The sequence below is a fragment of the Rutidosis leptorrhynchoides genome, chromosome 6 (genome assembly GCF_046630445.1).
Source record: "Rutidosis leptorrhynchoides isolate AG116_Rl617_1_P2 chromosome 6, CSIRO_AGI_Rlap_v1, whole genome shotgun sequence".
NCBI lineage: Eukaryota > Viridiplantae > Streptophyta > Magnoliopsida > Asterales > Asteraceae > Rutidosis > Rutidosis leptorrhynchoides.
The window spans coordinates 146,569,616-146,596,931 of record NC_092338.1 but is presented as its reverse complement, the minus strand read 5'-3'; positions in this window follow the sequence as shown (position 1 = coordinate 146,596,931).

Below are 27,316 nucleotides of genomic sequence, written 5' to 3'. Positions count from 1 at the left end.
GTTCGATATTATAACTCATGGCATATTGAATATTTTGATGTTTTGAACTAAATCTTGTGGTCTAAAACTTATTATAATTGTTAAACCTATGATGTTCACTTAACCATTGTGTTGATATTTTAAGCATGTTTGTCTCAGTTGAAGATTAGCTTATGTGCTGCCCTATGATGCTTAGCTAGCTGTTGCATTGGATTCCACATATTAGACTTATCATTTGTTATTTACATATGAATTTAATTATGTAAAACATTATTATGTTTCCGCTGCAAATTAGATTTTGTTAAAACGTCTCATGTAGAGTCGTTCTCGCTTATATATACTTGTGTTGTGATATTGTGAAGTCATATTTACCCCGACCCTATTTGGGGGTATGACATAGTGGTATCAAAGCCAGGTTGTTATAGAGAACCAGGATTGCATTTTATATGTGCCTTATGTGTTAGCTAGGGTGCCTTAGCAATCTTTAGGACTATAACATTTCCTGCCTTAGTTTGAAGTGTAATCCTCATATATATGCTTGCCTTACTATGCCCTCCTTATATCTTTGCCGTCATACCGTGCTTTAGAATCTACATAGTACTCCTTCTCTAGGATATCTAGTCATCACTCAGTCATCGTTTTGGATACCGAAGGATTTGACACTGAAGGATCTATCCGCACACCCAAATACTCACTTGCTTCACCATCATTATCACTAACTGACCCATATTACCTTTTCTTATCCATTGGTGTTGCTACCTAGTGCACCATAACTCTCCAACTAATATTGTCTTTGTGTATTGAAGATCAATGGCAACTCGTGGTGCTAACGCTCTTCCCAATGTTACTTTGACTCCCGCATAATTTCAACAACTGCTTGCTGCCGCCCAAGGCAACAATAATCAAGGAAACAACCAACGAAACCCACCTACATCATGCACCTACAAGGAGTTTATGAACTGTAAGCCTCCATCCTTCAATGGAAATGAGGAGGCAGTCGAATTGACTCGTTGGTTCGAAAAACTCGAATCAATAGTAACTGCGCGGAGGTCGACCGAGTGAAGTATGCCACTTATACACTAAGTAGTCTTGCTTTGACTTGGTGGAACGATTATGAAATGTCCCGTTCTTATTGATTAAAAACGTTCCATATTAATTGATTTCGTTGCGAGGTTTTGACCTCTATATGAGACGTTTTTCAAAGACTGCATTCATTTTTAAAACAAACCATAACCTTTATTTCATAATTAAAGGTTTAAAAAGCTTTACGTAGATTATCAAATAATGATAATCTAAAATATCCTGTTTACACACGACCATTACATAATGGTTTACAATACAAATATGTTACATCGAAATCAGTTTCTTGAATGCAGTTTTTACACAATATCATACAAACATGGACTCCAAATCTTGTCCTTATTTTAGTATGCAACAGTGGAAGCTCTTAATATTCACCTGAGAATAAACATGCTTTAAACGTCAACAAAAATGTTGGTGAGTTATAGGTTTAACCTATATATATCAAATCATAACAATAGACCACAAGATTTCATATTTCAATACACATCCCATACATAGAGATAAAAATCATTCATATGGTGAACACCTGGTAACCGACATTAACAAGATGCATATATAAGAATATCCCCATCATTCCGGGACACCCTTCGGATATGATATAAATTTCGAAGTACTAAAGCATCCGGTACTTTGGATGGGGTTTGTTAGGCCCAATAGATCTATCTTTAGGATTCGCGTCAATTAGGGTGTCTGTTCCCTAATTCTTAGATTACCAGACTTAATAAAAAGGGGCATATTCGATTTCGATAATTCAACCATAGAATGTAGTTTCACGTACTTGTGTCTATTTTGTAAATCATTTATAAAACCTGCATGTATTCTCATCCCAAAAATATTAGATTTTAAAAGTGGGACTATAACTCACTTTCACAGATTTTTACTTCGTCGAGAAGTAATACTTGGCCACTGTTGATTCACGAACCTATAACAATATATACATATATATTAAAGTATGTTCAAAATATATTTACAACACTTTTAATATATTTTGATGTTTTAAGTTTATTAAGTCAGCTGTCCTCGTTAGTAACCTACAACTAGTTGTCCATAGTTAGATGTACAGAAATAAATCGATAAATATTATCTTGAATCAATCCACGACCCAGTGTATACGTATCTCAGTATTGATCACAACTCAAACTATATATATTTTGGAATCAACCTCAACCCTGTATAGCTAACTCCAACATTCACATATAGAGTGTCTATGGTTGTTCCGAAATATATATAGATGTGTCGACATGATAGGTCGAAACATTGTATACGTGTCTATGGTATCTCAAGATTACATAATATACAATACAAGTTGATTAAGTTATGGTTGGAATAGATTTGTTACCAATTTTCACGTAGCTAAAATGAGAAAAAATATCCAATCTTGTTTTACCCATAACTTCTTCATTTTAAATCCGTTTTGAGTGAATCAAATTGATATGGTTTCATATTGAACTCTATTTTATGAATCTAATCAGAAAAAGTATAGGTTTATAGTCAGAAAAATAAGTTACAAGTCATTTTTATAAAGGTAGTCATTTCAGTCGAAAGAACGACGTCTAGATGACCATTTTAGAAAACATACTTCCACTTTGAGTTTAACCATAATTTTTGGATATAGTTTCATGTTCATAATAAAAAGCATTTTCTCAGAATAACAAATTTTAAATCAAAGTTTATCATAGTTTTTAATTAACTAACCCAAAACAGCCCGCGGTGTTACTACGACGGCGTAAATCCGGTTTTACGGTGTTTTTCGTGTTTCCAGGTTTTAAATCATTAAGTTAGCATATCATATAGATATAGAACATGTGTTTAGTTAATTTTAAAAGTCAAGTTAGAATGATTAACTTTTGTTTGCGAACAAGTTTAGAATTAACTAAACTATGTTCTAGTGATTACGAGTTTAAACCTTCGAATAAGATAGTTTTATATATATGAATCGAATGATGTTATGAACATCATTACTACCTCAAGTTTAGTAGGTAAACCTACTGGAAGTGACAAGAAATGATCTAGCTTCAAAGGATCTTGGATGGCTTGAAAGTTCTTGAAGTAGGATCATGACACAAAAACAAGTTCAAGTAAGATTTTTACTCTAATTAAGATAGTTTATAGTTATAGAAATTGAATCAAAGTTTGAATATGAATATTACCTTGAATAAGAAAGATAACCTACTGTATATAACAAAGGTTTCTTGATCTTAGATGATTACTTGGAATGGATTAGAAAGCTTGGAAGTAAATTAGTAAACTTGAAGGGATTTTTGAAGTGTTCTTGAAGTGTTCTTCCTATGATGATTATAGCTTGATTCTTGAAGTGATTTTTGATGAAGATGATGATTAACTACTGGAAAAATACGTTCATAATAGTGTGTGTGTGTGTTGAGAGAGAATTAAATAGTGTGTGTGTGTGTTGAGAGAGAATTAGAAAGAGAATTGGAAGTGAAATGGAGTGAATGATGAGTGGTAATTGGTGAGTGGTGAGTGGGGTTAAAAGGAGTTCTAGTTAGTTGACTAGCTCATGATAGAAGTTAAAATTGATTAGTCATACATGACATAATCAAGAGTGGAATCCCATGCTAGTTCCTATTGGTATATACCCATAGTAAGTACGTTTTGAAGCTGTGTATAATACGGGTAAGAATACGACTAGAATTCTTGATGAAAGAAAAGAATGGGAAAGTAACTGTAACCATTTTCGTTAAGTATGAGTGTTTTGATATATGTCTTGAAGTCTTCCAAAAGTATTTTAATACATCTAAATACACTACATGTATATACATTTTAACTGAGTCGTTAAGTCATCGTTAGTCGTTACATGTAAGTGTTGTTTTGAAACCTTTAAGTTAACGATCTCAATTAATGTTGTTAACCCATTGTTTATTATATATAATGAGATGTTAAATTATTATATTATCATGATATTATGATATATTAATATATCTTAATATGATATATATACATTTAAATGTCGTTACAACGATAATCGTTACATATATGTCTCGTTTCAAAATCCTTAAGTTAGTAGTCTTGTTTATATGTATATAACTCATTGTTAATATACTTATGGAGATACTTACTTATCATAATCTCATTTTAACCATATGTATATCCATGTATATATCGTCATGTCATTTTTACAAGTTTTAACGTTCGTGAATCGCCGGTCAACTTGGGTGGTCAATTGTCTATATGAAACATATTTCAATTAATCAAGTCTTAACAAGTTTGATTGCTTAACATGTTGGAAACATTTAATCATGTAAATATCAATCTCAATTAATATATATAAACATGGAAAAGTTCGGGTCACTACAGTACCTACCCGTTAAATAAATTTCGTCCCGAAATTTTAAGCTGTTGAAGGTGTTGACGAATCTTCTGGAAATAGATGCGGGTATTTCTTCTTCATCTGATCTTCACACTCCCAGGTGAACTCGGGTCCTCTACGAGCATTCCATCGAACCTTAACAATTGGTATCTTGTTTTGCTTAAGTCTTTTAACCTCACGATCCATTATTTCGACGGGTTCTTCGATGAATTGGAGTTTTTCGTTGATTTGGATTTCATCTAACGAAATAGTGAGATCTTCTTTAGCAAAACATTTCTTCAAATTCAAGACGTGGAAAGTGTTATGTACAGCCGCGAGTTGTTGAGGTAACTCAAGTCGGTAAGCTACTGGTCCGACACGATCAATAATCTTGAATGGTCCAATATACCTTGGATTTAATTTCCCTCGTTTACCAAATCGAACAACGCCTTTCCAAGGTGCAACTTTAAGCATGACCATCTCTCCAATTTCAAATTCTATATCTTTTCTTTTAATGTCAGCGTAGCTCTTTTGTCGACTTTGGGCGGTTTTCAACCGTTGTTGAATTTGGATGATCTTCTCGGTAGTTTCTTGTATAATCTCTGGACCCGTAATCTGTCTATCCCCCACTTCACTCCAACAAATCGGAGACCTGCACTTTCTACCATAAAGTGCTTCAAATGGCGCCATCTCAATGCTTGAATGGTAGCTGTTGTTGTAGGAAAATTCTGCTAACGGTAGATGTCGATCCCAACTGTTTCCGAAATCAATAACACATGCTCGTAGCATGTCTTCAAGAGTTTGTATCGTCCTTTCGCTCTGCCCATCAGTTTGTGGATGATAGGCAGTACTCATGTCTAGATGAGTTCCTAATGCTTGCTGTAATGTCTGCCAGAATCTTGAAATAAATCTGCCATCCCTATCAGAGATAATAGAGATTGGTATTCCATGTCTGGAGACGACTTCCTTCAAATACAGTCGTGCTAACTTCTCCATCTTGTCATCTTCTCTTACTGGCAGGAAGTGTGCTGATTTGGTGAGACGATCAACTATTACCCAAATAGTATCAAAACCACTTGCAGTCCTTGGCAATTTAGTGATGAAATCCATGGTAATGTTTTCCCATTTCCATTCTGGGATTTCGGGTTATTGAAGTAGACCTGATGGTTTTTGATGCTCAGCTTTGACCTTAGAACACGTCAAACATTCTCCTACGTATTTAGCAACATCGGCTTTCATACCCGGCCACCAAAAATGTTTCTTGAGATCCTTGTACATCTTCCCCGTTCCAGGATGTATTGAGTATCTGGTTTTATGAGCTTCTCTAAGTACCATTTCTCTCATATCTCCAAATTTTGGTACCCAAATCCTTTCAGCCCTATACCGGGTTCCGTCTTCCCGAATATTAAGATGCTGCTCCGATCCTTTGGGTATTTCATCCTTTAAATTTCCTTCTTTTAAAACTCCTTGTTGCGCCTCCTTTATTTGAGTAGTAAGGTTATTATGAATCATTATATTCATAGATTTTACCCGAATGGGTTCTCTGTCCTTCCTGCTCAAGGCATCGGCTACCACATTTGCCTTCCCCGGGTGGTAACGAATCTCAAAGTCGTAATCATTCAACAATTCAATCCACCTACGCTGCCTCATATTCAGTTGTTTCTGATTAAATATGTGTTGAAGACTTTTGTGGTCGGTATATATAATACTTTTGACCCCATATAAGTAGTGCCTCCAAGTCTTTAATGCAAAAACAACCGCGCCAAATTCCAAATCATGCGTCGTATAATTTTGTTCGTGAATCTTCAATTGTCTAGACGCATAAGCAATCACCTTCGTTCGTTGCATTAATACACAACCGAGACCTTGCTTTGATGCGTCACAATAAATCACAAAATCATCATTCCCTTCAGGCAATGACAATATAGGTGTCGTAGTTAGCTTTTTCTTCAATAACTGAAACGCTTTCTCTTGTTCATCCTTCCATTCAAATTTCTTCCCTTTATGCATTAATGCAGTCAAGGGTTTTGCTATTCTGGAAAAGTCTTGGATGAACCTTCTGTAGTAACCAGCTAGTCCTAAAAACTGGCGTATGTGTTTCGGAGTTTTCGGGGTTTCCCACTTTTCAACAGTTTCTATCTTTGCCGGATCCACCTTAATACCTTTTTTGTTCACTATGTGACCGAGGAATTGAACTTCTTCCAACCAAAATGCACACTTTGAAAATTTAGCGTACAATTCTTCCTTCCTCAATACTTCTAACACCTTTCTCAAATGTTCACCGTGTTCTTGGTCATTCTTTGAGTAAATAAGTATGTCATCAATGAAAACAATGACAAACTTATCAAGGTATGGTCCACACACTCGGTTCATAAGGTTCATGAACACAGCTGGTGCATTAGTTAAACCAAATGGCATGACCATAAACTCGTAATGACCGTAACGTGTTCTGAAAGCAGTCTTTGGAATATCATCTTCTTTCACCCGCATTTGATGATACCCGGAACGTAAGTCAATCTTTGAATAAACAGACGAGAATTGTAGTTGATCAAATAAGTCGTCGATTCTCGGTAGTGGGTAGCAGTTCTTGATGGTAAGTTTGTTCAACTCTCGGTAGTCGATACACAACCTGAATGTACCATCTTTCTTCTTGACAAACAAAACAGGAGCTCCCCACGGTGATGTGCTTGGTCGAATGAAACCATGCTCTAAAAGTTCTTGTAATTGGCTTTGCAGTTCTTTCATCTCGCTGGGTGCAAGTCTGTAAGGAGCACGAGCTATTGGTGCAGCTCCTGGTACAAGATCTATTTGAAATTCAACAGATCGATGTGGGGGTAATCCCGGTAATTCTTTCGGAAATACATCGGGAAATTCTTTTGCGACGGGAACATCATTGATGCTCTTTTCTTCAGTTTGTACTTTCTCGACGTGTGCTAGAATAGCATAGCAACCTTTTCTTATTAGTTTTTTTGCCTTCAAATTACTAATAAGATGTAGCTTCGTGTTGCCCTTTTCTCCGTCACCATTAAGGGTTTTCCTTTTTCTCGTATAATGTGAATTGCATTTTTGTAACAAACAATCTCTGCTTTCACTTCTTTCAACCAGTCCATACCGATTATCACATCAAAACTCCCTAACTCTACTGGTATCAAGTCAATCTTAAATGTTTCGCTAACCAGTTTAATTTCTCGATTCCGACATATATTATCTGCTGAAATTAATTTACCATTTGCTAATTCGAGTAAAAATTTACTATCCAAAGGCGTCAATGGACAACTTAATTTAGCACAAAAATCTCTACTCATATAGCTTCTATCCGCACCCGAATCAAATAAAACGTAAGCAGATTTATTATCAATAAGAAAGGTACCCGTAACAAGCTCCGGGTCTTCCTGTGCCTCTGCCGCATTAATATTGAAAACTCTTCCGCGGCCTTGTCCATTCGTGTTCTCCTGGTTCGGGCAATTTCTAATAATGTGGCCCGGTTTTCCACATTTATAACAAACTACATTGGCATAACTTGCTCCGACACTACTTGCTCCGCCATTACTCGTTCCGACACCATTTGTTCCTTTCGTTCTATTAACCCCTGATCCGTAGACCTCACACTTCGCCGCGCTATGACCATTTCTTTTACACTTGTTGCAAAATTTGGTGCAGAACCCCGAGTGATACTTTTCACACCTTTGGCATAGCTGCTTCTGATTGTTGTTGTTGTTGCAGTTATTATTGTTGTTGGGATGATTGTTGTAGTTGCTGTTGTTGTTGTTGTTGTTGTTGTTGTTGGGCCGTTTGTTGTAGTTGCGATTGATGTTTCGATTGTTGGGATAATTGTTGCGATTATTGTTGTAATTGCTGTTGTTGTTGTATTGGTGATTCTTATCACCGTTTTCCTCCCACTTTCTTTTGACTTGCTTCACATTGGCCTCTTCAGCAGTCTGTTCTTTAATTCTTTCTTCAATCTGGTTCACTAGTTTGTGAGCCATTCTACATGCCTGTTGTATGGAGGCGGGCTCGTGTGAACTTATATCTTCTTGGATTCTTTCCGGTAATCCTTTCACAAACGCGTCGATCTTCTCTTCCTCATCTTCGAATGCTCCCGGACACAATAGGCACAATTCTGTGAATCGTCTTTCGTACGTGGTAATATCAAATCCTTGGGTTCGTAACCCTCTAAGTTCTGTCTTGAGCTTATTGACCTCGGTTCTGGGACGGTACTTCTCGTTCATCAAGTGCTTGAATGCTGACCACGGTAGTGCGTACGCATCGTCTTGTCCCACTTGCTCTAGATAGGTATTCCACCATGTTAACGCAGAACCTGTGAAGGTATGCGTAGCATACTTTACTTTGTCCTCTTCAGTACACTTACTTATGGCAAACACCGATTCGACCTTCTCGGTCCACCGTTTCAATCCGATCGGTCCTTCGGTTCCATCAAATTCCAAAGGTTTGCAGGCAGTGAATTCTTTGTAGGTGCATCCTACACGATTTCCTGTACTGCTAGATCTAAGGTTATTGTTGGTATGTAGCGCAGCCTATACTGTGGCTATGTTTGAAGCTAGAAAAGTACGGAATTCCTCTTCATTCATATTCACGGTGTGTCGAGTAGTCGGTGCCATTTCCTTCAAAATAGTCAAATGGAACAAGTTAATCATACAGAATATTAAGAGTAGTTAATAGTATTTCGTAGTATAATATGAACTCATTTATAAAAGCTTTTTCTTCATATTAGCGTTTTATAAGTTTAAATTCGGGTAGTACCTACCCGTTAAGTTCATACTTAGTAGCTAATATACAATTCAACTACTACAATTCTATATGAAAAACTGATTATAATAATATTTCGCGTTCAAAATTTTATACAATATTTTACAAACTTACAATACCGCTTATTTTACATAAAGCATGAAATATAGCACACAATAACTTTGATACAAGATAGTTGTGAAGATAATTCTAGCTAGTACACAAGTCGTTCAGCAAAGGCAATAAAGAGTCATACGTCCAGAAACAAGTCATGCATTCTGGTTTTACTAGGACTACTTTCCATCCTTGGTCTTGTGGAACATAACCGTTATGGCCGTTGATAAGACAGCGTGTTGTAACGTCGTCAAAGGGATGAGGGTTACGTAATGTCCAATAGTCCCGTAACAATCTAAAAAACTCATTTCTTACCCCAATTACTGACTCCGTCACTTGTGGGAACGTTTTGTTTAATAGTTGTAGGCCGATGTTCTTGTTCTCACTTTGGTGAGAAGCGAACATTACTAATCCGTAAGCATAACATGCTTCTTTATGTTGCATGTTAGCCGCTTTTTCTAAATCACGAAGTCCAATATTCGGATATATTGAGTCAAAATAATTTCTTAACCCATTGCGTAAAATAGCATTTGGGTTCCCCGCAATATATGCGTCAAAGTAAACACATCGTAACTTATGGATTTCCCAATGTGATATCCCCCATCTTTCGAACGAAAGCCTTTTATAAACCAAGGCATTCTTGGAACGTTCTTCGAATGTCTTACAAACTGATCTCGCCTTAAATAGTTGTGCCGAAGAATTCTAACCGACTCTAGACAAGATTTCATCAATCATGTCTCCGGGTAGGTCTCTTAAAATATTGGGTTGTCTATCCATTTTGTGTTTTTATACTGTAAAATAGACAAGAGTTAGATTCATAAAAAAAATACTTATTAATACAAGCAATTTTTACATATATCATAAAGCATAAGCACACTATATTACATATATTACACCACACGAATACAACTATCTTATTCCGACTCGCTTGTTTCTTCTTCTTCGGTTTTGGTTCGTTTTGCCAAGTTTCTAGGGATATATGATGTTCCCCTAATACGAGCCGTCGTTTTCCACATTGGTTTAGAAAAACCTGGTGGTTTAGAGGTTCCCGGGTCATTGTTACAACTTAAGGACTTCGGGGGTTGACGATACATATAAAGTTCATCGGGGTTGGAATTAGATTTCTCTATTTTTATGCCCTTTCCCTTATTATTTTCTTTTGCCTTTTTAAATTCAGTTGGGGTAATTTCTATAACATCATCGGAATTCTCGTCAGAATCCGATTCATCGGAGAATTGGTAATCCTCCCAATATTTTGCTTCCTTAGCGGAAACACCATTGACCATAATTAACCTTGGTCGGTTGGTTGAGGATTTTCTTTTACTTAACCGTTTTATTATTTCCCCCACCGGTTCTATTTCTTTATCCGGTTCCGATTCTTCTTCCGGTTCCGATTCTTCTTCTGGTTCCGACTCTTCTTCCGGTTCCTCTTCGGGAACTTGTGAATCAGTCCACGAATCATTCCAATTTACATTTGACTCTTCATTATTATTAGGTGAGTCAATGGGACTTGTTCTAGAGGTAGACATCTATCACATAATATCAAACGCGTTAAGAGATTAATATATCACATAATATTCACATGTTAAAAATATATAGTTTCCAACAAAATTTGTTAAGCAATCATTTTTCAAGTAAACACGGTCGAAGTCCAGACTCACTAATGCATCCTAACAAACTCGATAAGACACACTAATGCAAAATTCTGGTTCTCTAAGACCAACGCTCTGATACCAACTGAAATGTCTCGTTCTTATTGATTAAAAACGTTCCATATTAATTGATTTCGTTGCGAGGTTTTGACCTCTATATGAGACGTTTTTCAAAGACTGCATTCATTTTTAAAACAAACCATAACCTTTATTTCATAATTAAAGGTTTAAAAAGCTTTACGTAGATTATCAAATAATGATAATCTAAAATATCCTGTTTACACACGACCATTACATAATGGTTTACAATACAAATATGTTACATCGAAATCAGTTTCTTGAATGCAGTTTTTACACAATATCATACAAACATGGACTCCAAATCTTGTCCTTATTTTAGTATGCAACAGTGGAAGCTCTTAATATTCACCTGAGAATAAACATGCTTTAAACGTCAACAAAAATGTTGGTGAGTTATAGGTTTAACCTATATATATCAAATCGTAACAATAGACCACAAGATTTCATATTTCAATACACATCCCATACATAGAGATAAAAATCATTCATATGGTGAACACCTGGTAACCGACATTAACAAGATGCATATATAAGAATATCCCCATCATTCCGGGACACCCTTCGGATATGATATAAATTTCGAAGTACTAAAGCATCCGGTACTTTGGATGGGGTTTGTTAGGCCCAATAGATCTATCTTTAGGATTCGCGTCAATTAGGGTGTCTGTTCCCTAATTCTTAGATTACCAGACTTAATAAAAAGGGGCATATTCGATTTCGATAATTCAACCATAGAATGTAGTTTCACGTACTTGTGTCTATTTTGTAAATCATTTATAAAACCTGCATGTATTTTCATCCCAAAAATATTAGATTTTAAAAGTGGGACTATAACTCACTTTCACAGATTTTTACTTCGTCGAGAAGTAAGACTTGGCCACTGTTGATTCACGAACCTATAACAATATATACATATATATTAAAGTATGTTCAAAATATATTTACAACACTTTTAATATATTTTGATGTTTTAAGTTTATTAAGTCAGCTGTCCTCGTTAGTAACCTACAACTAGTTGTCCACAGTTAGATGTACAGAAATAAATCGATAAATATTATCTTGAATCAATCCACGACCCAGTGTATACGTATCTCAGTATTGATCACAACTCAAACTATATATATTTTGGAATCAACCTCAACCCTGTATAGCTAACTCCAACATTCACATATAGAGTGTCTATGGTTGTTCCGAAATATATATAGATGTGTCGATATGATAGGTCGAAACATTGTATACGTGTCTATGGTATCTCAAGATTACATAATATACAATACAAGTTGATTAAGTTATGGTTGGAATAGATTTGTTACCAATTTTCACGTAGCTAAAATGAGAAAAATTATCCAATCTTGTTTTACCCATAACTTCTTCATTTTAAATCCGTTTTGAGTGAATCAAATTGCTATGGTTTCATATTGAACTCTATTTTATGAATCTAAATAGAAAAAGTATAGGTTTATAGTCGGAAAAATAAGTTACAAGTCATTTTTATAAAGGTAGTCATTTCAGTCGAAAGAACGACGTCTAGATGACCATTTTAGAAAACATACTTCCACTTTGAGTTTAACCATAATTTTTGGATATAGTTTCATGTTCATAATAAAAATCATTTTCTCAGAATAACAACTTTTAAATCAAAGTTTATCATAGTTTTTAATTAACTAACCCAAAACAGCCCGCGGTGTTACTACGACGGCGTAAATCCGGTTTTACGGTGTTTTTCGTGTTTCCAGGTTTTAAATCATTAAGTTAGCATATAATATAGATATAGAACATGTGTTTAGTTAATTTTAAAAGTCAAGTTAGTAGGATTAACTTTTGTTTGCGAACAAGTTTAGAATTAACTAAACTATGTTCTAGTGATTACGAGTTTAAACCTTCGAATAAGATAGTTTTATATATATGAATCGAATGATGTTATGAACATCATTACTACCTCAAGTTTAGTAGGTAAACCTACTGGAAGTGACAAGAAATGATCTAGCTTCAAAGGATCTTGGATGGCTTGAAAGTTCTTGAAGTAGGATCATGACACAAAAACAAGTTCAAGTAAGATTTTTACTCTAATTAAGATAGTTTATAGTTATAGAAATTGAATCAAAGTTTGAATATGAATATTACCTTGAATAAGAAAGATAACCTACTGTATATAACAAAGGTTTCTTGATCTTAGATGATTACTTGGAATGGATTAGAAAGCTTGGAAGTAAATTAGTAAACTTGAAGGGATTTTTGAAGTGTTCTTAAAGTGTTCTTCCTATGATGATTATAGCTTGATTCTTGAAGTGATTTTTGATGAAGGTGATGATTAATTACTGGAAAAATACGTTCATAATAGTATGTGTGTGTTGAGAGAGAATTAGAAAGAGAATTGGAAGTGAAATGGAGTGAATGATGAGTGGTAATTGGTGAGTGGTGAGTGGGGTTAAAAGGAGTTCTAGTTAGTTGACTAGCTCATGGTAGAAGTTAAAATTGATTAGTCATACATGACATAATCAAGAGTGGAATCCCATGCTAGTTCCTATTGGTATATACCCATAGTAAGTACGTTTTGAAGCTGTGTATAATACGGGTAAGAATACGACTAGAATTCTTGATGAAAGAAAAGAATGGGAAAGTAACTGTAACCATTTTCGTTAAGTATGAGTGTTTTGATATATGTCTTGAAGTCTTCCAAAAGTATTTTAATACATCTAAATACACTACATGTATATATATTTTAACTGATTCGTTAAGTCATCGTTAGTCGTTACATGTAAGTGTTGTTTTGAAACCTTTAAGTTAACGATCTCAATTAATGTTGTTAACCCATTGTTTATTATATATAATGAGATGTTAAATTATTATATTATCATGATATTATGATATATTAATATATCTTAATATGATATATATACATTTAAATGTCGTTACAATGATAATCGTTACATATATGTCTCGTTTCGAAATCGTTAAGTTAGTAGTCTTGTTTATATGTATATAACTTATTGTTAATATACTTATGGAGATACTTACTTATCATAATCTCATGTTAACCATATGTATATCCATGTATATATCGTCATGTCGTTTTTACAAGTTTTAACGTTCGTGAATCGCCGGTCAACTTGGGTGGTCAATTGTCTATATGAAACATATTTCAATTAATCAAGTCTTAACAAGTTTGATTGCTTAACATGTTGGAAACATTTAATCATGTAAATATCAATCTCAATTAATATATATAAACATGGAAAAGTTCGGGTCACTACAGATTATGCCCAAACTGTAGGGCTAGATACTGCTAATGCTATTCCATAGACCGTTGTGAAAAGAATGATGGCGGATAAGTTTTGCCCAAGGAACCAAATTCAAAAGCCAGAGGTTGAGTTTTAGGAATTGAAGGTCAATGGTACCAATATTGAAGCTTATACTAACAGGTTTATATAGTTGGTTTCATTGTACCCGGACATGGTGCCCACTGAACAAAAGAAGATTGAGCGATACATAGAAGGTCTTCCTGACGAGATTCAAGGAAATGTTATTGCTGCAAGTAAAGAGACCTTAGATGCAGTGATACTTATGGCTCAAAACTTGATGATGGCTAAGAGGAGAAAGGTCGTGGCTAATAAACCAGCCGAGGCTAAGACTAGTGAAGGCAAAAGGAAATTTGAGCCTACTCAGGAATCAAACCAAGGTTCAAATAAGAATGTTGTCGAAAATTCAGGAGGAGGTTATTCTGGGAAACGACCTTATTGCAGGCGTTGTGAGAGACACCATTCTGGGTGGTGCAAGGCTGCGTGCACTAAGTGTAAGAAGATTGGTCATATAGCCAACACTTGTAGGGTTGCAGTTCCTTCGACCAAAACACCTGCCACAAAAGCCAACGCAACCGTTCCTACATGCTATGACTGTGGAGAAACAGGCATTTTCGCAACCAGTGTCCAAAGAAAAAGGATAACACGGGAAATGCTAAAGGCCGAGCGTTTGTGATGACTGCAGAGGAAGCTCGGGATAATGAGGAAGAATGGGAAGAGGCACAATGAAGAGTTTTGACAACTACAAGTGTCATTTAAATTTCTCATAGTGTTCTTTATGTTATCATTTAGTACTTCTATATTTTGGAAGATTTCGTTAAGTTTCTGTAATACTCTGATTATTTTCTTTTAAATAAATGAATGATGTTATTTTCTTTTCTTTCATTTTCAATTGAATCATTCACCTCGAAGAAGATGAATATTGACTAGATGACATAGTAGTAACTTTATAGAGTAATAAAAGTATGATTTAGTATAATATAATAGCGCTTGATCAACGTAGTTATATTATGATAAATCATGCAGAAATCCTAATGGATCATGATGGAAATAAGATCTGATCAACCTTAGGACCATCGTGAACCGTTACCTACTCCTTATCACTATATTGTCAACTAAAAATATCAACCTTAGATATCATATTATCCTTCACTTGTAAATTATCCATGACCGGTGCTGCACCTATTGCATAGGTACCATACCGCTTAGTTCCATCCGAAATGAAGGAATTACCCAATCAACTCCAAGAGCTTTTGGAGAAAGGTTTCATTCGTCCTAGCTTGCTTCCGTGAGGAGCACCCGTTCCTTTCATTAAGAAGAAAGGTGGCACGTTGAGAATGTGTATTGATTACCGAGAACTCAACAAGCTAACCACCAAGAATCGTTATCCACTCCTGCGTATTAATGACCTATTTGACCAACTGCAAGGGTCAAGTATCTACTCGAAGATTGATCTTAGGTCGGGTTATCATCAATCGAGAGTCAAGGAAACCGATGTTTCTAACACTGCTTTCCGAACTCGTTATGAACATTATGAGTTTCTTGTCATGCCTTTTGGTTTAACCAATGCTCCTGCTGTATTCATGGATCTTATAAACCGTGAATGCAACCCATATCTTGATAAATTCGTGATCATTTTCCTTGATGACACCTTAATCTATTCCAAGAGTGAGAAAGAGTATGAGCAACCTCTCCGAATTATTCTAGAGCTCTTAAAGAAGGAACAACTGTATGCCAAGTTTTTCCAAGTGTGAATTTTGGCTGCGAACCGTACAATTTCTTGGACATGTAGTTGATAGGGAAGGAATACATGTTAATCCTATAAAAATCACCGCTATTCAGAAATTTTCGAGAACTAGTCGTGGATGAAGTCCATAAGACTAAATAATCTAATCACTCAAGCTCTTTTGACTGAAATTTCATACCATATCAGCTATCACTCAAGTAAATCCCCACTGTAATTAAGTATAGAGTTTGCTTTAACAACACGTTGACCGAATGGTAATTTTTAGTCAACACTTCCTGTTAAATAAAGTTCATACAATTCACACCTCAAATCTTAAAGAGTGTCTTGCTGATGACACATTCGTTATTCAATTGGATGATATTCGCATTGATGATAAAATGCATTCCGTTAAAGAACCAATAGAGGTTATGGAGCGTGAGCTTAAAGGCTCGAAACAAAGCTTTATTCCTGTTGTTAAGATCTGTTGGAATTCACGAAGAGACCCCGAGCATACCTGGGAACGTGAAGACCAAATGAAACAGAAATATCCACATCTATTCTCACCTGCTGATGCATCCGAGAAGTCTTCCTGAAACTTCGAGACGAAGTTTAAATTAACGGGGAGGTACTATAACAACCCTCACTTTTCCCTTCTGAATTTACCAAATTGCCCTTGGGGTTTTTTCATCTGTTCCTCTGTGTAACCGATTTAGGGTTGTTATCCGTTACGACCAATGAACTAAAAATTTATGCTTTCATTAAATGATCGTATTTATTATTAACACCCCAATATTATATAAAACCCTAAACCTAACGCTACCTATTAACTACTAAACCCTAATACCATTTAATATTTAATACTTAAACCCTAACCCTAATATTAAATTAATAAATAAACTATATATAATATTAAGTGGTGACAAATTATAAAACTAATTAGAAGTAAATTTAAATTAATAAAAGATATGGACAAATAATGAAAGTTAAATAAATACAAATTATTTAAATGTAACTTTAATAATAATAAAAAATATATTTAAATTATATATATAAGTAAAGCCGTAAAAAAATATATATAACATGTATATGTAAAAAAAAAGGGCGGCCAAGTTTTTTTAAAAAAAAGAAGAAAAGGCAAGAACTTGAACATTAAGCTATCACCAATCCTAATCAAACTCAACTTCCTTGTCTCCTAATCTAAATCCATCCTTGATCACTAAGTTACATGAGTCCTAATGAAATCCCAACACTTGGTTAATTCCTTATTTAAACCCTCATGTATTCCCATAATTTGCATCACCAATTAAAACTCCAAATTTCCTCTCATTCCCTTGTGTTGGTTGACTGATATCTGCCTTCCAACACAGCCCTTTTGTCAACTAGAGCAACCCTTCCAACAGCCTTTTTTAGTCGACACCCAATCCTCACCAAAACAGCCTCTTTTCGCCATCAACCCTTCTTGGTTTCTGCCTGCTGTTACAGCTCCTGTTTCGCCATCTTCACATCCTTTTAGTTATATTTCTGCAGCCTTTATTGCTGTGTAATTCGACTACCATCAACAGCTCATTCTTCCTCCTGGTTTGCTGCAAGTTTTCATGATTACAACAGCCCACAATCAACCTTTGTTGCTGCGTGTTTTTCTGGTTTTTTCCTGCTGAATTCGTGACCTTCAATAGCCTAAAAAGTGCCATAGTTGCTGTTGTGTTGTTGCTGTTTCTGTCGGGCTATTCAGACCCAAGAAACCCTCTTCTGGGTCGTGATCTTCTGCTGGAATTCAGCTATTGTTTCAGCCCATATCCATCATCATCATTCACCTAGTTTCTTGGCTAACAAACTCACTTAAGGTATCCCTAAAATCTATAACTAATCATGCTTTTATTTTGATTTAATTGTTATGTTGATAGATATTGGTTATATGATCAAGTATTAAGATTTTAATAAGATGAAGATGGTTAAAAGATTATGAACTTGAAGAAGTTAATATAAGTAAAAGATTATGATTTATGAATATTAGTAAGATTATGATTATGAATAAGATGTGCTATAAATTATGATCATGAATTATGGATATTATAGAGAATGATGATTAAAAGTTTAAGAAGTTATGATGATCATGAAAACTAGTTTAATAGGTTAAAAGATTAAGAATATAAAACTAGGTTAATAAGGATATGAATATGAATAATTATTGTGATTAATGATTAGGGTTATTGTTTAATAAGCTAGTAAATATTAATAGTTGAAGATAAAGGTTATGATCATGATGAAACTAGTTTAATAAGTACGATTAAGTATTATGAGTTATGGATTACAAAATAAAAGCTTATGATTTTATGTAAATGTTATTAAGATTGAATATGATCATAAGGTTATGATTTTGTGATAATGATTAAAGTTATTAGGTTAAGTTATGATTGTATGATTGATTATGTATAATGATCATGATATACTTACATGCATGCATGCATGCATGCATACGTATGTATGTACATATATATAGGTAGGTATATGCTTGTGTATATATTTAGATATATACATACGTGTATATGTATGTGTATAAATGTATGTATATGTACGTGTGTGTGTGTATGTATGAATGTATATTATATAAGTTATATAAGGTTAGTAAATAATAAGAAAAGTAATAAGTACATATATATGTATCATCTTACACTTATATATATGTAACGCCTACACCAAATATATATATATATATATATATATATATATATATATATATATACTATATAGTTATGAATATGTATAATAATAATAAAGAATATATATGTATGTATCATATAAGCGTATTTATAGATATATGAAACATATAATGATAAGTATACATAATAGTTGATTAATTAAATAATAATAATACTATTATTAGTATAACTTATACACCTATCTATATGGTAACACTTAATCACACTAAATATATTATCACTTATATATATATATATATATATATATATATATATATATATATATATATATATATATATATATATATATATATATATAAATTGGTTATGTGTATACACTATTAACGTGAAGGTTATAATTAAAGATAGCGTACAAAGACTACAAACATCACCGCTACTTGTGGCCTAGGGTGATCCTTGGTACCTGATAATGCTAAAAACGAACATATATTTCATAGCATTATTCCTCAAGAAAGACAAGCTTTTAGTTGCAATTGTTCTATTTAAAAGTGATATTCGTTTAAATAATAAAAGGTGAAGACAAAAGACAGATTCGACGAATTGAAGACGCAAACGACCAAAAAGCTCAAAAGTATAAAATACAATCAAAGTGGTTCCAATTATTGATAAGAAACGTCTCGAAATCACAAGAGTACAAGATTCAAAATGCAAAGTACAAGATATTAAATTGTACGCAAGGACGTTCGAAAATCCGGAACCGGGACCAGAGTCAACTCTCAACGCTCGACGCAACGGACTAAAAATTACAAGTCAACTATGCATATGAATATAATATAATATATAATTAATTCTTAAAATTAATATATATATATATTATATTATATTTATAAAACGTCGGCACAAGGAAACAAGCAACATGTGAGCTCTCCCAGCTGGCCATGCGATCGCATGGCTAGGAAGAAGAAAGTCCATGCGATCGCATGGCATGAAAAGTCAGGCCACATCTCCTATAAATTCGCAGTTTGGTGAACGCAAAAATAGATATCCATCCATCTCTCTATCTATATACGTAATATTTATATTTATAATTTATATTTTAATTTTAATTTTAATTTTAATTATAATTCTAATAATAAGGGTATGTTAGCGAATGTTGTAAGGGTGTAAGTCGAAATTCTGTCCGTGTAACGCTACGCTATTTTTAATCATTGTAAGTTATGTTCAACCTTTTTAATTTAATGTCTCGTAGCTAAGTTATTATTATGCTTATTTAATCCGAAGTAATCATGATGTTGGGCTAATTATTAAAATTGGGTAATTGGGCTTTGTACCATAATTGGGGTTTGGACAAAAGAACGACACTTGTGGAAATTAGACTATGGGCTATTAATGGGCTTTATATTTGTTTAACTAAATGATAGTTTGTTAATGTTAATATAAAGATTTACAATTGGGCGTCCCTATAAATTACCATATACACTCGATCGGACACGATGGGCGGGGTATTTATATGTACGAATAATCGTTCATTTTACCGGACACAGGAATGGATTAATAGCCACTAGAATAATTAAAACAGGGGTGAAATTATGTACAAGGACACTTGGTATAATTGATAACAAAATATTAAAACCTTGGGTTACACTCAGTTGACATCCTGGTGTAATTATTAAACAAAGTATTAAAATCTTGTTAAAGTTTAAGTCCCCAATTAGTTGGAATATTTAACTTCGGGTATAAGGATAATTTGACGAGGACACTCGCACTTTATATTTATGACTGATGGACTGTTATGGACAAAAACCAGACGGACATATTAAATAATCCAGGACAAAGGACAATTAACCCATGGGCATAAAACTAAAATCAACACGTCAAACATCATGGTTACGGAAGTTTAAATAAGCATAATTCTTTTATTTCATATTTAATTTCTTTTATTTTATATTTAATTGCACTTCTAATGATCGCATTCTTATTGTTATTGTATTTAATTGCACTTTTAATTATCGTACTTTTTAATTATCGCAAGTTTATTTTATCGCACTTTTATTATTCGCAATTTCATTATCGTTATTTACTTTACGCTTTAAATTAAGTCTTGTATTTATTTATTATTTTACATTTGGTTTTAACTTCGACTAAAGTTTTAAAATCGACAAACCGGTCATTAAACGGTAAAAACCCCCCTTTATAATAATAATATTACTTATATATATATTTGTATTTTTATAAAAGTAAACTAATATAGCGTTAAGCTTTGTTTAAAGATTTTCCCTGTGGAACGAACCGGACTTACTAAAAACTACACTACTGTACGATTAGGTACACTGCCTATAAGTGTTGTAGCAAGGTTTAAGTATATCCATTCTCTAAATAAATAAATATCTTGTGTAAAATTGTATCGTGTTTAATAGTATTTCCTGCTAAAAATTAATAGTATTTTATACCCCTTAGCTTTAAACATCAAGTATTTTTGGCGCCGCTGTCGGGGAACAAATCTAGCTTAAAAGCCGGAAGCGCAACGCTATATAAAAAAAAAAGATTTTTATTTTTAAGTTTACTTTTATAAAAAAAATACGCTTTTGTAAAAATACGTTTTAAATATTCTAAAATATAAAAAGAAAAATATAAATATAAATATTTTTAAGAGTTTGTTAAATATTTAAGTTCTATAAAAGTTTCTTTATCTTTATTTTATAAAAATATAAGTTTTATTTAATTTATATAAATATATTATATAAATATATAAAATAGAAAAATAAAACACAAAAAAAAAAAACACTCGAGTCTAGTACTGTAGCAGCCCAGTAACTGGCGCGAAACCCTAGCCCATGCGATCGCATGGCTGGGTAACTTAGGACTCATGCGATCGCATGAAGCCAACTGACATGCCAGGTTTGACTCTGCAACTGCATTAATTACGGATAATTATTATTATTAATATATTTAAACCCTAATTAGGGTTATATATTTTATAATTTAATTTAGTTTTTATATTTAATTTGTATTTTTATGTTTAATTAGTTATTTAAAGTTTAAAATTAATAGTTTTATAAAATAAATAATATAAAAATAATATTTTTATAAAAATTGTACTTTTTACAACTTTTTGTATATTTTTATATTTTGTCCCTTTTTAATAGTTTTAGCGTAATTTTTGTATTTTTCGCTCGTATTTATTTTTAACTCATAGTTTTTGCCATAGTTATTTTTACTTCTAGATTTTTAGGCCTTGCCGTAAAATCCCTTAAAAGCTTTTTCTTTAGACTAAGATTTAGGTACTTTAGAATTTTGCGACGCCTTTTTAAGTTTTAGTTTCTTTTTAAGTTATTGCCATTTGAGATATAGTTTTACTTGTAAGCTTTAATATTTTTAGACGCCTTTTACCTATGTATCAATTATCATTCCAATTAGTAATTTCAATTTGCGATTATAATTTTAAGTTAGTTGTAGTAATAAGGTTAGGTTAGTCAAGTGTTTTTAAGTTTTATAAGTTTCTTTTATTTTTCCGTCACCTTTTATTTTTCAACCATTTTTCTTTTTCGACCTCTTTCGACGAACTCTTTTTCTTTCTTATTTCTCGCTATTCTAGTTTTAGGACATAGATTTTTATTCTACTTCTTATCTAAATTTCTTAAAATTACGAAAATTTATTTTAAGTGGTTAAATTGATAGACATCAAAATTTTCTAGTTCGTAGTAATAGTTGGATTTGTACGTGGACCGGGTTATTGGAGCCAAACAGTCCTCAATTATATTGAGACCAAACGAATCCTGCCCCTCTGCTGCATCTTTTGGCTATTCGAAACGTGGGCAAAATCAGAAAAGTCTATTGATTGGATAACTTATTATAATTTTTCTTTCCTTTTCAAAACTAATAGGATATTCAGTGAATGCACCGAGCAAGACGTTCACCACCTTTTGTACGTTCACCACCTGTAACTAGATCAAGACATTTAGCAAATATTACTGCCGTTGATTTTTCTTTAGAATCGTCATCCAGTCGACCAAGTACTCCAGTTCAAATTTCCGATAATCCATTTTTTGAACCCAACCTCACAATTGAGAATCCGGAGAATATTCAGGGACGATTCATAGATCCTGAACCATTAAATTTTCCTCCGGAACCACCAATCATTCAAACAGAGATTGTTGAGGAACGAACCATTAAATCAGAATCCTCTAGTGATTCCGATTCAACAAATTCAATTATGGAGAATCTGGAACCTTTAAGTATGGAAGACCGAATGAGAGCTAAACGCACTGGCCAAGGTCACGCAATTACTCATCCAGACATTAATGCGCCAGATTATGAAATCAAAGGACAAATTCTACACATGGTGACTAATCAATGCCAATTTAGTGGTGCGCCGAAGGTGAAATGTCCCGTTCTTATTGATTAAAAACGTTCCATATTAATTGATTTCGTTGCGAGGTTTTGACCTCTATATGAGACGTTTTTCAAAGACTGCATTCATTTTTAAAACAAACCATAACCTTTATTTCATAAATAAAGGTTTAAAAAGCTTTACGTAGATTATCAAATAATGATAATCTAAAATATCCTGTTTACACACGACCATTACATAATGGTTTACAATACAAATATGTTACAACAAAATAAGTTTCTTGAATGCAGTTTTTACACAATATCATACAAGCATGGACTCCAAATCTCGTCCTTATTTAAGTATGCGACAGCGGAAGCTCTTAATAATCACCTGAGAATAAACATGCTTAAAACGTCAACAAAAATGTTGGTGAGTTATAGGTTTAACCTATATATCAAATCATAATAATAGACCACAAGATTTCATATTTCAATACACATCCCATACATAGAGATAAAAATCATTCATATGGTGAACACCTGGTAACCGACATTAACAAGATGCATATATAAGAATATCCCCATCATTCCGGGACACCCTTCGGATATGATATAAATTTCGAAGTACTAAAGCATCCGGTACTTTGGATGGGGCTTGTTGGGCCCAATAGATCTATCTTTAGGATTCGCGTCAATTAGGGTGTCTGTTCCCTAATTCTTAGATTACCAGACTTAATAAAAAGGGGCATATTCGATTTCGATAATTCAACCATAGAATGTAGTTTCACGTACTTGTGTCTATTTTGTAAATCATTTATAAAACCTGCATGTATTCTCATCTCAAAAATATTAGATTTTAAAAGTGGGACTATAACTCACTTTCACAGATTTTTACTTCGTCGGGAAGTAAGACTTGGCCACTGGTTGATTCACGAACCTATAACAATATATACATATATATCAAAGTATGTTCAAAATATATTTACAACACTTTTAATATATTTTGATGTTTTAAGTTTATTAAGTCAGCTGTCCTCGTTAGTAACCTACAACTAGTTGTCCACAGTTAGATGTACAGAAATAAATCGATAAATATTATCTTGAATCAATCCACGACCCAGTGTATACGTATCTCAGTATTGATCACAACTCAAACTATATATATTTTGGAATCAACCTCAACCCTGTATAGCTAACTCCAACATTCACATATAGAGTGTCTATGGTTGTTCCGAAATATATATAGATGTGTCGACATGATAGGTCGAAACATTGTACACGTGTCTATGGTATCTCAAGATTACATAATATACAATACAAGTTGATTAAGTTATGGTTGGAATAGATTTGTTACAAATTTTCACGTAGCTAAAATGAGAAAAATTATCCAATCTTGTTTTACCCATAACTTCTTCATTTTAAATCCGTTTTGAGTGAATCAAATTGCTATGGTTTCATATTGAACTCTATTTTATGAATCTAAACAGAAAAAGTATAGGTTTATAGTCGGAAAAATAAGTTACAAGTCGTTTTTGTAAAGGTAGTCATTTCAGTCGAAAGAACGACGTCTAGATGACCATTTTAGAAAACATACTTTCACTTTGAGTTTAACCATAATTTTTGGATATAGTTTCATGTTCATAATAAAAATCATTTTCTCAGAATAACAACTTTTAAATCAAAGTTTATCATAGTTTTTAATTAACTAACCCAAAACAGCCCGCGGTGTTACTACGACGGCGTAAATCCGGTTTTACGGTGTTTTTCGTGTTTCCAGGTTTTAAATCATTAAGTTAGCATATCATATAGATATAGAACATGTGTTTAGTTGATTTTAAAAGTCAAGTTAGAAGGATTAACTTTTGTTTGCGAACAAGTTTAGAATTAACTAAACTATGTTCTAGTGATTACAAGTTTAAACCTTCGAATAAGATAGCTTTATATGTATGAATCGAATGATGTTATGAACATCATTCCTACCTTAAGTTCCTTGGAAAAACCTACTGGAAAATAGAAAAATGGATCTAGCTTCAACGGATCCTTGGATGGCTCGAAGTACTTGAAGCAGAATCATGACACGAAAACAAGTTCAAGTAAGATCATCACTTGAAATAAGATTGTTATAGTTATAGAAATTGAACCAAAGTTTGAATATGATTATTGCCTTGTATTAGAATGATAACCTACTGTAAGAAACAAAGATTTCTTGAGGTTGGATGATCACCTTACAAGATTGGAAGTGAGCTAGCAAACTTGAAAGTATTCTTGATTTTATGAAACTAGAACTTTTGGAATTTATGAAGAACACTTAGAACTTGAAGATAGAACTTGAGAGAGATCAATTAGATGAAGAAAATTGAAGAATGAAAGTGTTTGTAGTTGTTTTTGGTCGTTGGTGTATGGATTAGATATAAAGGATATGTAATTTTGTTTTCATGTAAATAAGTCATGAATGATTACTCATATTTTTGTAATTTTATGAGATATTTCATGCTAGTTGCCAAATGATGGTTCCCACATGTGTTAGGTGACTCACATGGGCTGCTAAGAGCTGATCATTGGAGTGTATATACCAATAGTACATACATCTAAAAGCTGTGTATTGTACGAGTACGAATACGGGTGCATACGAGTAGAATTGTTGATGAAACTGAACGAGGATGTAATTGTAAGCATTTTTGTTAAGTAGAAGTATTTTGATAAGTGTATTGAAGTCTTTCAAAAGTGTATAAATACATATTAAAACACTACATGTATATACATTTTAACTGAGTCGTTAAGTCATCGTTAGTCGTTACATGTAAGTGTTGTTTTGAAACCTTTAGGTTAACGATCTTGTTAAATGTTGTTAACCCAATGTTTATAATATCAAATGAGAATTTAAATTATTATATTATCATGATATTATCATGTATGAATATCTCTTAATATGATATATATACATTAAATGTCTTTACAACGATAATCGTTACATATATGTCTCGTTTAAAAATCATTAAGTTAGTAGTCTTGTTTTTACATATGTAGTTCATTGTTAATATACTTAATGATATGTTTACTTATCATAGTATCATATTAACTATATATATATCCATATATATGTCATCATATAGTTTTTACAAGTTTTAACGTTCGTGAATCACCGGTCAACTTGGGTGGTCAATTGTCTATATGAAACATATTTCAATTAATCAAGTCTTAACAAGTTTGATTGCTTAACATGTTGGAAACATTTAATCATGTAAATATCAATCTCAATTAATATATATAAACATGGAAAAGTTCGGGTCACTACAGTACCTACCCGTTAAATAAATTTCGTCCCGAAATTTTAAGCTGTTGAAGGTGTTGACGAATCTTCTGGAAATAGATGCGGGTATTTCTTCTTCATCTGATCTTCACGCTCCCAGGTGAACTCGGGTCCTCTACGAGCATTCCATTTAACCTTAACAACGGGTATCTTGTTTTGCTTAAGACTTTTAACCTCACGATCCATTATTTCGACGGGTTCTTCGATGAATTGAAGTTTTTCGTTGATTTGGATTTCATCTAACGGAATAGTGAGATCTTCTTTAGCAAAACATTTCTTCAAATTCGAGACGTGTAAAGTGTTATGTACAGCCGCGAGTTATTGAGGTAACTCAAGTCGGTAAGCTACTGGTCCGACACGATCAATAATCCTGAATGGTCCAATATACCTTGGATTTAATTTTCCTCGTTTACCAAATCGAACAACACCTTTCCAAGGTGAAACTTTAAGCATGACCATCTCTCCAATTTCAAATTCTATATCTTTTCTTTTAATGTCAGCGTAGCTCTTTTGTCGACTTTGGGCGGTTTTCAACCGTTGTTGAATTTGGATGATCTTCTCGGTAGTTTCTTGTATAATCTCCGGACCCGTAATCTGTCTATCCCCCACTTCACTCCAACAAATTGGAGACCTGCACTTTCTACCATAAAGTGCTTCAAACGGCGCCATCTCAATGCTTGAATGGTAGCTGTTGTTGTAGGAAAATTTTGCTAACGGTAGATGTCGATCCCAACTGTTTCCGAAATCAATAACACATGCTCGTAGCATGTCTTCAAGCGTTTGTATCGTCCTTTCGCTCTGCCCATCAGTTTGTGGATGATAGGCAGTACTCATGTCTAGACGAGTTCCTAATGCTTGCTGCAATGTCTGCCAGAATCTTGAAATAAATCTGCCATCCCTATCAGAGATAATAGAGTGTGGTATTCCATGTCTGGAGACGACTTCCTTCAAATACAATCGTGCTAACTTCTCCATCTTGTCATCTTCTCTTATTGGCAGGAAGTGTGCTAATTTGGTGAGACGATCA